This window comes from Mauremys reevesii, linkage group 1, assembly GCF_016161935.1.
Source record: "Mauremys reevesii isolate NIE-2019 linkage group 1, ASM1616193v1, whole genome shotgun sequence".
NCBI lineage: Eukaryota > Metazoa > Chordata > Testudines > Geoemydidae > Mauremys > Mauremys reevesii.
This window is the reverse complement of record NC_052623.1, coordinates 228,811,559-228,825,580: the sequence shown is the minus strand read 5'-3', so window position 1 is coordinate 228,825,580 and position 14,022 is coordinate 228,811,559. Positions and strand designations below refer to the sequence as shown.

The 14,022-nt window shown below is 42.8% G+C and overlaps 1 long non-coding RNA gene across 1 annotated transcript in view; it reads right to left on the bottom strand.

Moving 5' to 3' along the window:
- Positions 1-365: 365 nt before the first annotated feature.
- The window catches only part of LOC120380149, a 33,230-nt gene continuing 19,573 nt past the window's right edge, over positions 366-14,022 (bottom strand). Inside the window, exons 2-3 of the long non-coding RNA XR_005587638.1 lie at positions 10,152-10,275; positions 366-632 (exon numbers count right to left, since the gene is read on the bottom strand). This is a non-coding gene — a long non-coding RNA (uncharacterized LOC120380149). The remainder of the gene's footprint in view (positions 633-10,151; positions 10,276-14,022) is intronic.

Genomic DNA, 14,022 nt, shown 5'->3' with positions numbered 1-14,022 from the left:
ATGGGTTTGGAGGTTATGAGGGGGGAGGAGAATCAACCCACTACACAGCTGCAAGAAAAAAACGGTAAACAAGACACTAGGCTATATTCACAGAGGCACTGAATACAAAACGAAAGAGGTGATACTGTTACTTGTATAAAGTAACACTTGTTAGACCCCATCTGTAATATAGCATGCTGGGCTGGTCGCCCTCCCACAAGAAAGATATTGCTGCCTTAAAGAAGGTGATCCTGTTACCGAATAAGGTCCTTCTTAGACCTCCATCTGGACACTATATAATACTCAGGAAACTGATTGGTGTCAACATTTGAACTTGGTTATTGATGGATAAAAGATTTTTCCCAATCCCATTTAAAGTGCCTTTGTCTATAATTTTTAATTCTGCACAAATAGTCCCTGAATTATTTGGGATCTCAAAGGGTTCTTTTTATTTATTACAGCACCCATGGGCAATTTTTGTTACAGGTAAGTTTGAAATCAAGTTTACATTCTAACCTACAGCAATCAATGTTTAAGAACTTTCTCCAACAAGTTGCTTGTGGCCTGAAATGTTGTATGTTTGGTCTCAGTCGAATGATTTTTCTTTTTCTTTGGAAAGTTTATAGAAAGTTCTTTTCAGCCTGTTTTGAATTCTGCAAGTATGAAAAAAAATGAAATTTACCCATGTTATGTAATTCAAAAGCAGCTGAATTGAGAAACTTCAAACTTGACCCATTTTATAGACCTCATTGAGACTTAAGCATCAAGCCAAGTTTTTGAAAAATTGGTTTACTGATTCTTAACTTCAAAAGTTATTAAAGTTGGCATTTTTAAACATCCACATTAGACATTTTCTACCCATATTTAAGTGAATCTTAAAAGTTGTCTCCTCTATTGTCAAACCTGGAGAACCATGTAAGGTGCAAATGGAAGATCAAGTATTCACCTATCCAGCCAAATATCAAGGGTATGGGACATCTTGTTGATAAATCAGGCCAATCTGATGAGCTCAACGGGACAAATAGCTTCATATCAAAGAACTTATGTCAGCTAAGCACAGGACACCTGCATGAGAGATGCCAAGTCCAGTGAATAAGTCCCTCAGCAGATACTACGACTGGGCTGGGGAGTCCCCATCCCAGAACCAGGACTGAGGAATTGAAAAGCTTTGCTGGAATAGTTGGAAGAGCATTTAGGCCCAGGTCCTCAAAGGTATTTAGGTGCATACCTCCCATTTCAATACCTTTGAAAATTTGGACCTTAGGCCTGGTCTACGCTAGGAGAGGTGTCGATGTAAGATACGCAACTTCAGCTACGGGAATACCGTAGCTGAAGTCGACGTATCTTATTCCGACTTACATCCCATCCTCATGGCGCGGGATCGATGGCCACGGCTCCCCCGTCAACTCCGCTACCACCACTCGCTCCAGTGGAGTTCCGGAGTTGACAGGGAGTGCGTTCGGGGATTGACGGGACACGATATATCAATCCCCGATAAATCGATCGCTACCCCCAATACGGCAGGTAGTCTGGACATACCCTTTGTTTCTCCAAACCAATGTCTTCTATTTCCTCTTTTTCTTTTCAATGCCACAATAGTAACCTTAAATGATGGCATTTCCTGACTTTCTCATGCCATCGTGTTTTTCTTTTAATTATTATACTTCCTGTCCTTAATATTTTAACTAGTTGGTGAGAAGTTGGTTAAAAAAATTTGTCAATATGGTGGGGAAGAGGAGGTAATAAAAAAATCAATATTTGGACAAAAGTCAACATTTGGAAAACTTTGGACCATCTATATATAAGGCTACAATTTAGTCATGGAGGTTGCGGAAGTAATGGAATCCGTGACTTCCAGCAACCTCTGTGATTTCAGCCTGTGGCAGTGCGGAGCTTCATGGTCCCCCACCACCTCCAGGGGCTGGGAGCTGCGGAGCATCCCTGCAGCTCCCGGCTGCCATGGGCAGCAGGGGTACCCCTCAGCCCCCAACTGCCACATCTGGGACGGATCCTGGAGCTGCAGGCAGCAGGGGTTCCCCATAGCCCACAGCTATCGGTGGCAAGGGACCCTGGAGCTCCCAAACCCCACCTGCGGTGGGGGCTCCTGGAGCTCCTAGCGACCTGCAGCTGCCCCACTATAGGTGGTGGGAAGACCTGCAGATCCCCATTTTGTCACAAATATTTTTAGTAAAAGTCAGGGACAGGTCACAGCTTCTGTGAATTTTTCTTTATTGCCCATGACCTGTCCGTGAGTTTTACTAAAAATATCGGTGACAAAATCTTAGCCTTATCTATATAGCTTGTCAAGAATTTTTTTTTTGGGGGGGGAAGGGGTATTCTACATGAAAATTGAATTTTTGACCCCAAAAAAAGTCTCTGAAAATTTGAAATGCTGAACGTTTTGACCAGCTCTAATTTTAATTTTAGCTTTGTAGCAGCAGCAGGTCATTTGCCAAAGTATTTTTGTTTGTTTGTCTTTTATTTTTCCATGTATTTACAAGTTGTTTATTTCACCATTTAGGAAGTTAGTGTTATTCTCCCTGAAAAACAAGAGATTTCTGGGCTTTCAGAATTAGGGAGGGAACAGACAAAATTGATAATGATCAATTATTCACACTGCTGAGGGAATTCATAATGTGAAGCAATGGAATGGAGAAATTAGTATTACATAGAGGGCTCTGAAAGAATTATTTTAGGCACAGATTAAAAACCATGTTAAATATTTCCTCTGGCAACAAAATCTTTACCCGAGTTATATGAACAGTGGAAAAAAGTGGGCCTAATTCTGATCTCACATTTACCAACTCTTCACCAGTGTCACTTCACTGACTTGAAATACCCTGATGTAAATTAGTGGAGAATCAGGCTGAGTGGATGAGGTTATGATGAAAAACAAGTGGTGGTGATCTTAGGATAAGCTAAACCTGTTACTGTAAGTGGTCTTTTCCTGTTTCTTTAACAAACAAACAAAAACTGATGTCACATCTTCCAGAAATCCATCTTATCTTTGTGTTTTCAAAGCAAACAACCATGCAATAAAATGAATAGAATAAATAGCCTGAACTGAATACTGCCCACTGGGATTTCCACTCCTGCTCATGCAGGTAGCACTTCATTCTGAAGAAAGCAGACCTTTCAGTCCAGCATTACTCCTCACACTGTGGCTGGCTGACAGTGGTGTGGATGCTAGGGACTGGGGCAAGGCCTCATGCCAGGTTGAGGCCCTAGGCACAGGCCTGTCACACCTAATGATTAACTTGCCTGTGTACATACAGTTTTCCAAACACGCACATGTGCTCCCTGGACTAGGACTCTGGACTGAAGTGAAGCCATCTTCTTAACCAGTAAAGCCAAAAAAATTCAAAAGTGGATCCTGGGACCAGTTTTTGGGTGCCTAGCTTGATCAGTTCTAAAGCTGGGCACTTTAGAACTGTGGCACCTGAAACCAGTGGCCACATCTAGAAATTTTGGCCTAAATGTTTCATAGGCTGTTATTCCCTTTTAATCTAACCCGCAGGCTCTTGGCCATGCTGTGTTTAATCCTGTACTCAAACATACATGTGATACTTCTCTTCCTCCGCCCCCACAATGTTTAACTGAAGAAGGACTAAGGTTTGGCAGCCTGGCAAGCAACAGACAGACTGACTGACCAGCATTCTCAAAAAGACGACCAGGATGACTCACTAGGTTATCAGGGCCAAATCCTAGTCTTTGAAGTCCAATATTCCATTTATGTTTCTAGGAGACAGTTCTCATCCTCTCCCTAAACACTGAGGTGTAAATCCCTACAGCCAAAGGCAAACAGAAGGGGATGAGTTTTCCCCTCTCCCATCCCTTTGCTGGGGACTTCAGTCTCAGAAAACAAGGAAATCACCAAAGACACCTGTTCTTGGCCTTACAGAAGCACTGTTTACACAAAAGTGAATTTCTTCCCTCTTCAGTGTATTTCTTTGCCCACCTTAATGGGAAAAACAAATCATACTAACATGACTGGTTATTCCTTTCAGCTAAGGGGTAGGTTGTTCTTTTGCTGCCTTCAAGCATTCTGGAGGTGGAGATTGAGAAGAGCCCATGCTTCAGATGGACTCCCCAAGAAGAATTCTTCCTTGGGCTTCCAATTAGAACATGCTTCCTCAGGAGCTACACTGCCCTTGCAGATGGTGCAGCATGCTCCCCTCTCCATACCAGCCAGCACAGCTGATTGGGGGCAGTAGTGGGGTGAGGAGAAAGATCCAATTCCACAACCATTTCTCACATTACTCCCCCTAACCATCTTTGATGGAATTAACACCTAAGAGGGTATTATGAGGGGATAGAATGACCTGTACTCCCAGTCATCCTGGAGCTGGTCCCTATTGCAGGGCAAATGGCCCAAAATATAGCATGGCAAGATGTAGTCACTGCTGCTAGGCTCCAGGAATAGTTCCTAAAGGTGCTCCCTGGGGCAGTCATATTCCAGTAAGTAGCTGGCCGGTTGTTTTTTTTGAGTCATAAGCCTTTGGCAGGAGGAATGGGAGGAAGGCCGAAGGTTGGGAGCTGTACTTCAGATTCTCTTTGTCATGTCTGAAGGATTATGATGTTCATTACAGCAGTGACAGTTTTGTTAGTATTTTTTCTCTTATTTCCTCACAAATTACACATACAGCTCAATTACAGATGGCTAGAAGGGGGCTGTATTGAGACACAAGGAAGTTCGCTTGAATATAGTTTTATAGTACACAGGGGCGGCTCTAGCCATTTCGCCGCCCCAAGCATGGCAGCACGCCGCGGGGGGGCTCTGCCGGTCGCCGGTCCCGCGGCTCCAGTTGACTTCCTGCAGGCGTGCCTGCGGATGCTCCACCGAAGCCGTGGGACCAGCGGACCCTCCGCAGGCACACCTGCGGGAGGTCCACCAGAGCCACCCTCCCGGCGACCGGCAGAGCGCCCCCCGCGGCATGCCGCCCCAAGCACGCACTTGGCGTGATGGGGTCTGGAGCCGCCCCTGATAGTACATAATTCATTTAGATGCAGTTTGTTAATTGTTTTTGCAGGAGGCACTTTATATTTGGCTCTGATGTACTTTTTTCCTTAACAGAAACCGCCTATGCTCAGGGGGCTGCATTCAACCCTGATACAACTCCTCTAATGTCAAAGAAGTTGCATCAAGGATTAATTTGGCCCAGCAGTCAGTGTTTTGTTTTTAGCATGTACGGTCCTCGTCTGATTTGTCTGTTTTACCTGAGGCTTGCTCTAAAGCAACTTCAGGTTTCCCTAAATAAGGGAAAGAGGTCATGAGCACAGAAGGTAACACAAGCTGGGAGTTAGAGAGTAAGGGAGAACTGTCTGTGTCCAGCAGTCTCACTAGAAAATCCTCTTTATATTTATTATGACCAAATCCTGTACTTTAACCATGAGGAACCCAATAGTTTGGGGCACGGGGAAGCTAGGGATGGTAGGAGGTGTTTGTCTTTTCCCCACAGGAAAAATACTGTAAGACCTGGGTGTTCCTAGGGGCAATCTCTGTGAGATGTAGCAATGTCATGCTGGCACCCAAAGTAGATCTCTGAAAGTACTGGAAGTAGATCAGGGAAGGTTTGGAGGATCTGAGTGGGAATGTCTGTGTGAGGTGGGAATAGACCAAGGGAGGTTTCAAGGAGCTGAGGAGCTTTTGTTTACATGAGGTGGGAGTTGATCATGGAAGGCTTGGGGGAGCAGAGGGGCCATGTCTACATAAGGCAGGTGGGAGGGAGGCTGTCAGAGCCAAGCAGTGATCAGTCATACCGAGGAAGAGCTCTATAGGCTAGACGAGTGTATGGGATGCGGACAATGGTCATAATGAGACCAGTGTAGAGAAATGTCTGCTTGTGTCAGGAAACAGGAAGGAAGCCAGATTAAATTTTGAATGAGCATTATTGAAATAATGCAGTGTTTCTTCCTCATTAGCCACTAACTACCAAGTGGAGCTTTTAGCTGACATTTCTCAGGTGTTTTTCTTTTTTCTGTTTTGCCCCGTGTCTCAGTGACATCTCATCACCCTGCCTCCTGCAAAAAGCTAAATACCCTGGTGTGATGAGTTGACAATATCCTCAACAAACTTTATGGGAATAAGATTAATTTTACTGAATTAAGTTAAACCTTACCGAATTAGGGTTACCACCTTTGGAGTTCACTATATTACACATGCAAAGGTTTATGTATTATTGTGAGATTGGTTTAGCAGAAAGACAAGATTAACGTCATCTCTGAAAGGTATGAGGAAGTTCAAAGGTCTTTTTGAAATCATATGTGTAAGGTGGATGTACTTAAGATATACCTTGAGGTGAGGAGAATGCAAACATACTCCTCCCATCTTCCCCAAAGCCAACCTTTTGAATATAGGCCCTCAGGAGAGAGACACCCTTTGTATACTAACTATGTGCTTCTGGAAACTCCAGCTCAAAGACCCCTTAACTGCATAAAAAGAGAACTGAACATCTGAGTATTCCTGTTCTGAGATGAAGCTCTCATGAACTTGTAAGCACACTACCAGGATGGGGGTATTAAAAGATTGCACTTGCCAGGGCCCATGTGAGAACTAGGATGAACACTGGTAAGCTTATTAGCAAACATGTAGGTTCTTTATTATTTCTAATATGTTTTCTCTGTAATGCTTTGTACCTTAAGAACAAAGCAGGCTCCTTAGAAAGAACCATGCGGTAGCTTATATCTATAGCATCCACCCTACTATGAGTCTCTGAAGAGAAAGCAAGCAGATGTCTTAGGGCAACCTGTCTTGTGCTGACAATCACAAGTGAAGGCAGGGAACTGAGCAGCCTGGGACTATCTGGTCAGAAGGGAGAGAGATGGGGGTCTCCACCCAAGAGAGGCAATAGCTGGGGAGCTGGAAGACTGAGATTGAGTGCTGGACCATGGAGAGGAAATACAGGTGCAACTGCCCTGAACTGTGATACTTGCCATATACATCAGCCAACCTCCTCCTGAAGCACAGCCCACCTGAGAGAGACAGCAGTAACTCTGAAAGTGCCAGCTGCTTTGGAGGCACCAGCTGGAGCCTCAAAGATGCCAACTGATACTCCAGGTTTCCCAACCTCCCCCTCCCTTGCGGGGGGGAGAAGAACTTCCCACTTCCGAGGAGGGCACAGGTGCTCCTTGGCCCCTTCCCACAAAGACTGCCAGATTTTAGCAGGAGTTGGGTCAAGTGTCACGCATCCCTTCTCTCCAGAGCTGGCAGACTTTTTTTTTTTTTTTTTACAGGGGGTGTGGCTAGGCACAGGAGAGGAAGGATGTGCCAGTAGTTAGGGCACTAGCTTGGGACATCCCAGACTTCACATGGGACCTTGGGAAAGTCATTTATAAGGCCCAAGATTATTCTCATTCAATGGGAGTTAGGCATCTAAATACCTTTGAGGAGCTGAGCCTTAGTTTCTCTGTGCTTCAATTACCCTGTGTAAAATGTAGATAATAGCACTGTCCTGCCCCAAGGGTTGTTGTGAGGAGAAATACATTGAAGGGTCTGATGTGCTCAGATATCACAGCGATGGAGGGTACGTAAGTATGTCAGATGGATAGGTGCTTCCTCCCCATTCTATTCACATACTTTACCTCCTTATCCAGGGCTAGTTGCTGGGAGGGTGGGGGAGGGGGCGGGGAGGGGAGAGCAACGGCTCCTCCATCCCTTCCCGGCGGCTTTGTCAGCTGCATTCCTATTCAATCCCTCTCCAAAATTATTGTTGGTGGGCACAGAGTGGGGAGCAGTTGCTACCCGTCCCTCTCCCCCCCCAGTCCCAAGTCTTGCAGAGTTTTTGAGCAGGTCACACGTATTCCTCCATCAGCCCCTAGAAATAGCAGATGGTGGGGGAAGGAGGGGAAGCACATGCTGCTCCTTGGCTGTATCCTCCAGAGTTGATAAAATATGGGGAAACATAGTAGAGAGTTCCTCTTCCTTCCACACCCCAGGAGCTGTACGTCTTATGATTCAATAGCCAAAGTCACCTTCACTCTTCAGGCCTTCTCTGCTGCAGCTGCCTGATGCTGCTACTGGCCCTATCCCTGATGCTGACATAATAAGCAACTCCCAGCAAGATCCAGTGCCTTCTCCCTAGAAAATGGGAAGGGGTCTGTTATGGTAGCCATGTGACAAATTGCACAGCCATGTGATAAATCAGTCTTTTGTCACATAGTTCTGCAATTTATCATGCACCTTTGACCACCTCACCTGCCCTCTGCTCACTAATCCATCTCCCTCAGGGCTGCTTTCAGCATTCCAAACCTCTGAGCAATTTCACCCAGCTGCCATTTAAAAATTATATAATATATTACATGCCACAAAAAATGTTTTCGCTTCCTCCTCCAAATGTGAAATTTCGCTCCCTGAAAGTCATGGATGGATATTCAGCCATGTGCCAATCATGGTTGGGCTTAAGTTTTGCCCTTACAGGACTAGACACAAGGACATTTTTTACTAACAGAATGAGGAGAACCCCAATACACCACTTCCTTGTAGTCTTCAATACCTCTGAAATATTAGATTTTAGGATTGTGATATTTTGGGGTCACTATCAATGGTTTTTTGGCTTCTTCTGATCCCTGTACAGTTGACCCCAAACTGTATCTAAGAAAACTGGCTTTACAGGAGCAGAGTTATAAATAGGAGGAACTGTAAAAAATAATTAAAAACCCTACCACATTTCTAAAATAGTTTTTCTGTTAAATATACAGGTAGACAGAATATACAGGATATACAAATGTACAGGGGGTGAAATGAGGTATAAAGTTTTTATTGGCAGTTTTTTGTAATAGCCTGATTAACTCACTTGTGGCTATCCCAAACTCATGCTAATAAAGCCCTCCGTGTATAGATATGTAACAATTATTAGCCTTGAAGCAGAAAATAACCTTACCCGCCCTTACCCTCCCTTTTGTGGCATAAAGGTAACAGATCTGAGTGCATTTGCTCCCACCTTTGTTAAGATTTTGCATCAACAATTCAATTGGGCTGTTGTAGTTTTCAGTAATGGATGACGACGACAGAGGTGAAGGTTAGAAATGAAACACATATATGGGCCCTTAACATGAGTACTGAACAGTGACATGAGTAACAGTCACAATGGAAGCAACAGAGATGCTCACATAAACAATGATCTGGAATATTGGCTCCAAACTGTTGTATCTTTTTATCTTCATCATATTGGCCTTTATACTATAATCCTTATTCAGGTAAAACTGCCTTTTGCTTCAATGGGATGTTGTCTGAATAAGGAGTTCTCATCAGTCATTTGATCTGCTGTACCACAAGGGTTTGGCTTGCGGGAAGAAAAGGGGACTAGAAATGGTATCTGAATAGAAGACGGAAAAGCACCCAAAAAACTGAGAAAGGCCAGGGTGCAAGCCAATTCAAAGGCCAATAGCAGGTAAAGGATTAAATAAGCCTTGAAAGTTACTTCGGTCAAAGCAATTATAAACCAGCAGGACAGATCACATCAGCAGCGATATCTGCCATCTCATCTCAAAGTGCAGACGGGTCCATGCTCAAGGAGCATTTAGATTATTTGGTATTGCAAAAAAGAAAAGAATGTACTGAAGCTACTCCCAGGCACCACTTCGTTTCCATAGACTGCAGTGAGTAGCGCTGTGTCAGACACATGGCCAGTTGCAGTCTGCTCTCTTTGTGCAGCTCAGGCCGATGCCCCAGCCTGAGGGTAGTCCTTAGAAGGGGGCGGTGGAACTGAAGTAGCTGACTCCTAAGCCTCCTGCTTTGTAGTCCTAGTGCAAGGGTGCATCTGAGGAGGGGCAGCAAGGAGTGACTCCAGCAATCCCCAACCAGCACACCGTCCCCCGGGGACTACAGCCAGCTAGCACTGGCTAGACAACCCCCTGCTGTTCTAATCAGTATCAGGGGTAAGGTCAGAACTGGCTCCATGACAACTTTCCCTCTCACTGGCAGCAGCAAAGAACCTGGCCCACAGTCTTCGCCCATTAATCTTGTGCAGTACTGCCCTTAGTAGCATAATGCTGTTCAAAGAGTCATTTAAGGCTGGATAGGTGGCAAATGTACATTTACAACACTACACTGCAGAAGGTATTAATTATGCAAGTGACAGAGCATTTGCCATAATTTCCAGTGAAGTTCTTGCATAGTTTCAGCAGGATAGCAGACAATGTTTCACAGTAACTATGTAAATAATTTATCTCACCACGTTAGATGGTGACTGTCCAGGTGGTTCCTTTCTGCTGCCTACGGGGCTGGTTTGCATTTTCAGTCTTCACAAGATATGAGAGGGGTTGTCAGAGAAGATAGCTGCCCAGAAAGGATTTTAGCTACAAGGAACAGAGCCACTTAATGGATATGTAGGTTTCACTGAGTTATTCAAACTTTAATGATATAGGTAGCAAAGTCTGACTCGTTGGATGGGGTAGGAGTGTGCATAGATAAGGAGGGACTCCTATATTACCTTCCATCTAAAAAGTGGTTAACAAATATTAATTAAATCTCACAGCTCTCCCCTAAAGTATATAGGAATCACAACATCTGGAGATGAACCCGGCAGCTGTTTGAAAGCACACACAACAGCACTCCACTGGGTTTATACTCATGTACACAAATGAATGTATGCGTATTATATATGGGGGGTAGGGAGGGGTGATCCTCTTCTGTACTGCCTTGGTTGCTAGAGGAGTGCAGTAAGTGAGATGCAGCTTAAATTCTGGTTATAAACAGACTTCTGATTTGGAAAAATAGTGTATTGCTGCACTAGTGACCTTCAGCCAGTTTTACCTTCTTCCCCCACAAAGTAATCCAAAACATTCATCACTGTTTTTTCAGTCAATGCCTGGATCAGACTCTGCCCAGGTCAAAACTGCTCACTTCTTTAGTATCTGGGGACCCTTTTAACACATTGCAAAGCTTTCATATTTGTTCTTCCCTGCCTATTGTGTGTGTAAATATACAGCCGAGATAGCTGCACTTGAAACATATCAATCAATAAGCAAAATAACTAAAAAGTACTATGCAGTATAATTGCATGTGGAATTAAAGCACAGTGATATGATTTTACATGAGGATAGGAATCTGTCAAATTGCTGCTATACTGAGTTTACACTGTCAATTAGATTTTAAGTAAAGCAGTCATAAATAAAGAAAATATATTAATTAAAAATGAATAAAGCAATAGTAATAGTAATTGCATTACTAATTGTACCTATTACAATAGCGCATAGATGTGCTAACTGAGATCAGGACCACATCGTGCTAAGCACTGGACATATACATAGTAAGAGAATCTCTGCCTGAAAGAGCTTATGATCTAAATAGTCAAGACAGACAAAAGTAGTATTGTTATCCCCAGTTTAAAGAAAGGGAAACCCCAATATTCTAAATCTCCGTGTAGTGTCTTAACTACATTACAACAATAAACTCTAATAGTCGTACTTTTTAAAACAAGGCAAACATTTTAATACCAACGTATATTTCTGTAAAATACTCCATGAGATGACCACATAAAAGACGGAGATGGCCAATAATTCAGCATAACATTGTGTGGCCGACTGACCATTAGGCTGAGCATTTGCCAAGTTGATTCTCTTATCTAAACTAAAAACCAGCCAGAATGTAAATCACTGCTAACACTGTGTTTGCATTTTCGCAAAACTTTATAAAGTAATTGCATCATGTAGCAGGCAAGGGTCAAGTCTGCTATAATTAAAATTTCAAAACAATGTTATGTGTCCCTGTTTCCACACAAATTAGCTAGCTATTCAGCTTCAATTTTCCATGTGCTTTCTCCAGCTGATGAATTATTTAGAAAAGATTCAGCAAAATCCTTCAGCAATTTTGAAATAATGGGCAAATGAATAAAATATAGATAGATTGATGAGGCTGGTGTTTGGGGCATAGGAGTAGGAAAAGAAACTACTGCATATGTGAAATATGATTGAGTTATCATGATGATAGCAATTGGATATCCACACTTTTTTAAAACTATTATTAACTATGCAGCTTTAGCACTGAATTAATTTAAAGATAATATGCAGCCAGTTTGCGTTTGAGATATGGACAATTCCTACCGAGCTGGTACAATTTAAAGTAGAGATTGGTGGTGAAGGTATCTTCTACATAGTTTGTAAAACGTACAGGAGAACTTACACAAACACCCTGACCCCAAAGCTCTTGTACAATTTGTCAGGATTATACAAAGGTATATTGAAGGTTTGAAGAAAAGTTAAAAGTTCAGGAACTCAGCAATCCATACACTTACATATCCTTCTGGGTGTTGTAAATAGAAACGAGCATGAACCAAAATGCTGGATGTGAACACTCCCAAAGATTTTGAGGGGAGGGGTTTTGGAAGCAAAATTTGGAGCCATATCCAAATTAATTGGCTGGCTCCTGTATCCATATTCAGCTGGAGCAACACCCCAGATTTAAACACCTTTGAACTCTGTGCTATTCAAAATCTGGATCTGAATTTTAGAGCTTGGGACAAATCCATTTTTAAACTTCCTATCATGCGTCCATATGGGAAATGTTATTACTTTAAAGCCTTAACACTTTAAGGGGAAATTACCTGGCCCCATTACATTTGATTTTAAAAGTTCAATCGACTGAAATTTTCCAGAAGGGAACACACACTTCTTCCAGAATTCTGTCTGTATCTAACTCACTCACTGCCTCTGGCACATGCTGGCTACTTACTAAGGGCTAATTTGTAAGGCAATGTCCATGGCTGGGGGTCATTGACAAGACAGAACACTCCAGCGGGAACTCCAGAGAAATGATAGCTCCCTGGGCTGTGGGCTTAAACAATACATGTTAAGAAGGTGCAGTCCCCTCTGCAGTTGGCCACAGGGAAGGCAGCTACAAGGCCCTGCTCCTCCTGATCCCTACCTTTACTAGCCTCTACCACCCATACACGTAGGGTGACCAGATGTCCTGATTTTATAGGGACAGTCCTGATTTTTGGGTCTTTTTCTTATATAGGCTCCTATTACCCCCCACCCCGTCCCGATTTTTCACCCTTGCTGTTTGGTCACCCTACATACACATCCTAGCCTGACACAGAGCTTGTGCTCAGGTGAGCGCAAAGAATGTGATGGAGGATGGCCCTTCTGCAGGTGCACAAAGAAAGGAGGCTCCTTTCACTCTCTCTCTGTTTCAAACCTGTCCAATCCAGCCCTGAATATTATTCCCATTGCTAATCTCAATTTCATTGCTAATGCAATATTTTTTACCATATGAAAAGAATAAAAAAAATTGCTTTGGACTTCTCATGAAATCTAGGTTGTAAACTTGGTGAAACAGTTCTTGATTTATGTTTTCAAAAATGTCCAGGAGACATGAAGGTTATTGTAGATAAATTAGATTTACAGCCTACTCAGCCACTTCTTTTGGGATACCTCTGTAGATGTTCCGCTTCTCCACTTTGACTAATGACACCTTGAACTTATGAAAGGAGCTCTTTCTGGTCCTATTGAAAGGACTCAAGTCTAATACTGTAATATGAAAGTACATTATGGGGAAGAGGTAAATCACAATAACTTGTTTTGATCGCAACCTGGACATATGTATGGGCATAAAACCTCAAGGTTTTAGCCCTACTACAAATGTTTCTTTTATTGATTGTCATCCAATTGTCAAAGGTACTATGTATCTGGCATTACCAAAATACTTTGAGAATTAAAAATGACACTGATGATCATCAAGCCAACAGAAATTGGCCAAATAGTTATCTTTTCAATACTGAATTAAATTCCCATTTTATACGGACATCTCCATCATGAATCCATTTATCAAAAATAAATGTCTAATGAAGCATCTGAAATTAATTTAATGCCATACATTTCATAGACATTGGCTAATATCCAGAATGCTAAAATGACAACCCAGTGTTATAAAGGTAAAAATGTATTCTTTATAGGTACTGGCTAATATCCAAAGTGGTTACAGTAAGTGGTAGAATAAAACATTAGTAACAGGGTTCTTGCTCAATCTGTCAGTTCAGCATGCAACAGTATGTTTGCTCCAAAAAACTCAATTGTAAAACACCTGGCTGCAAGAACCCAAGGTAC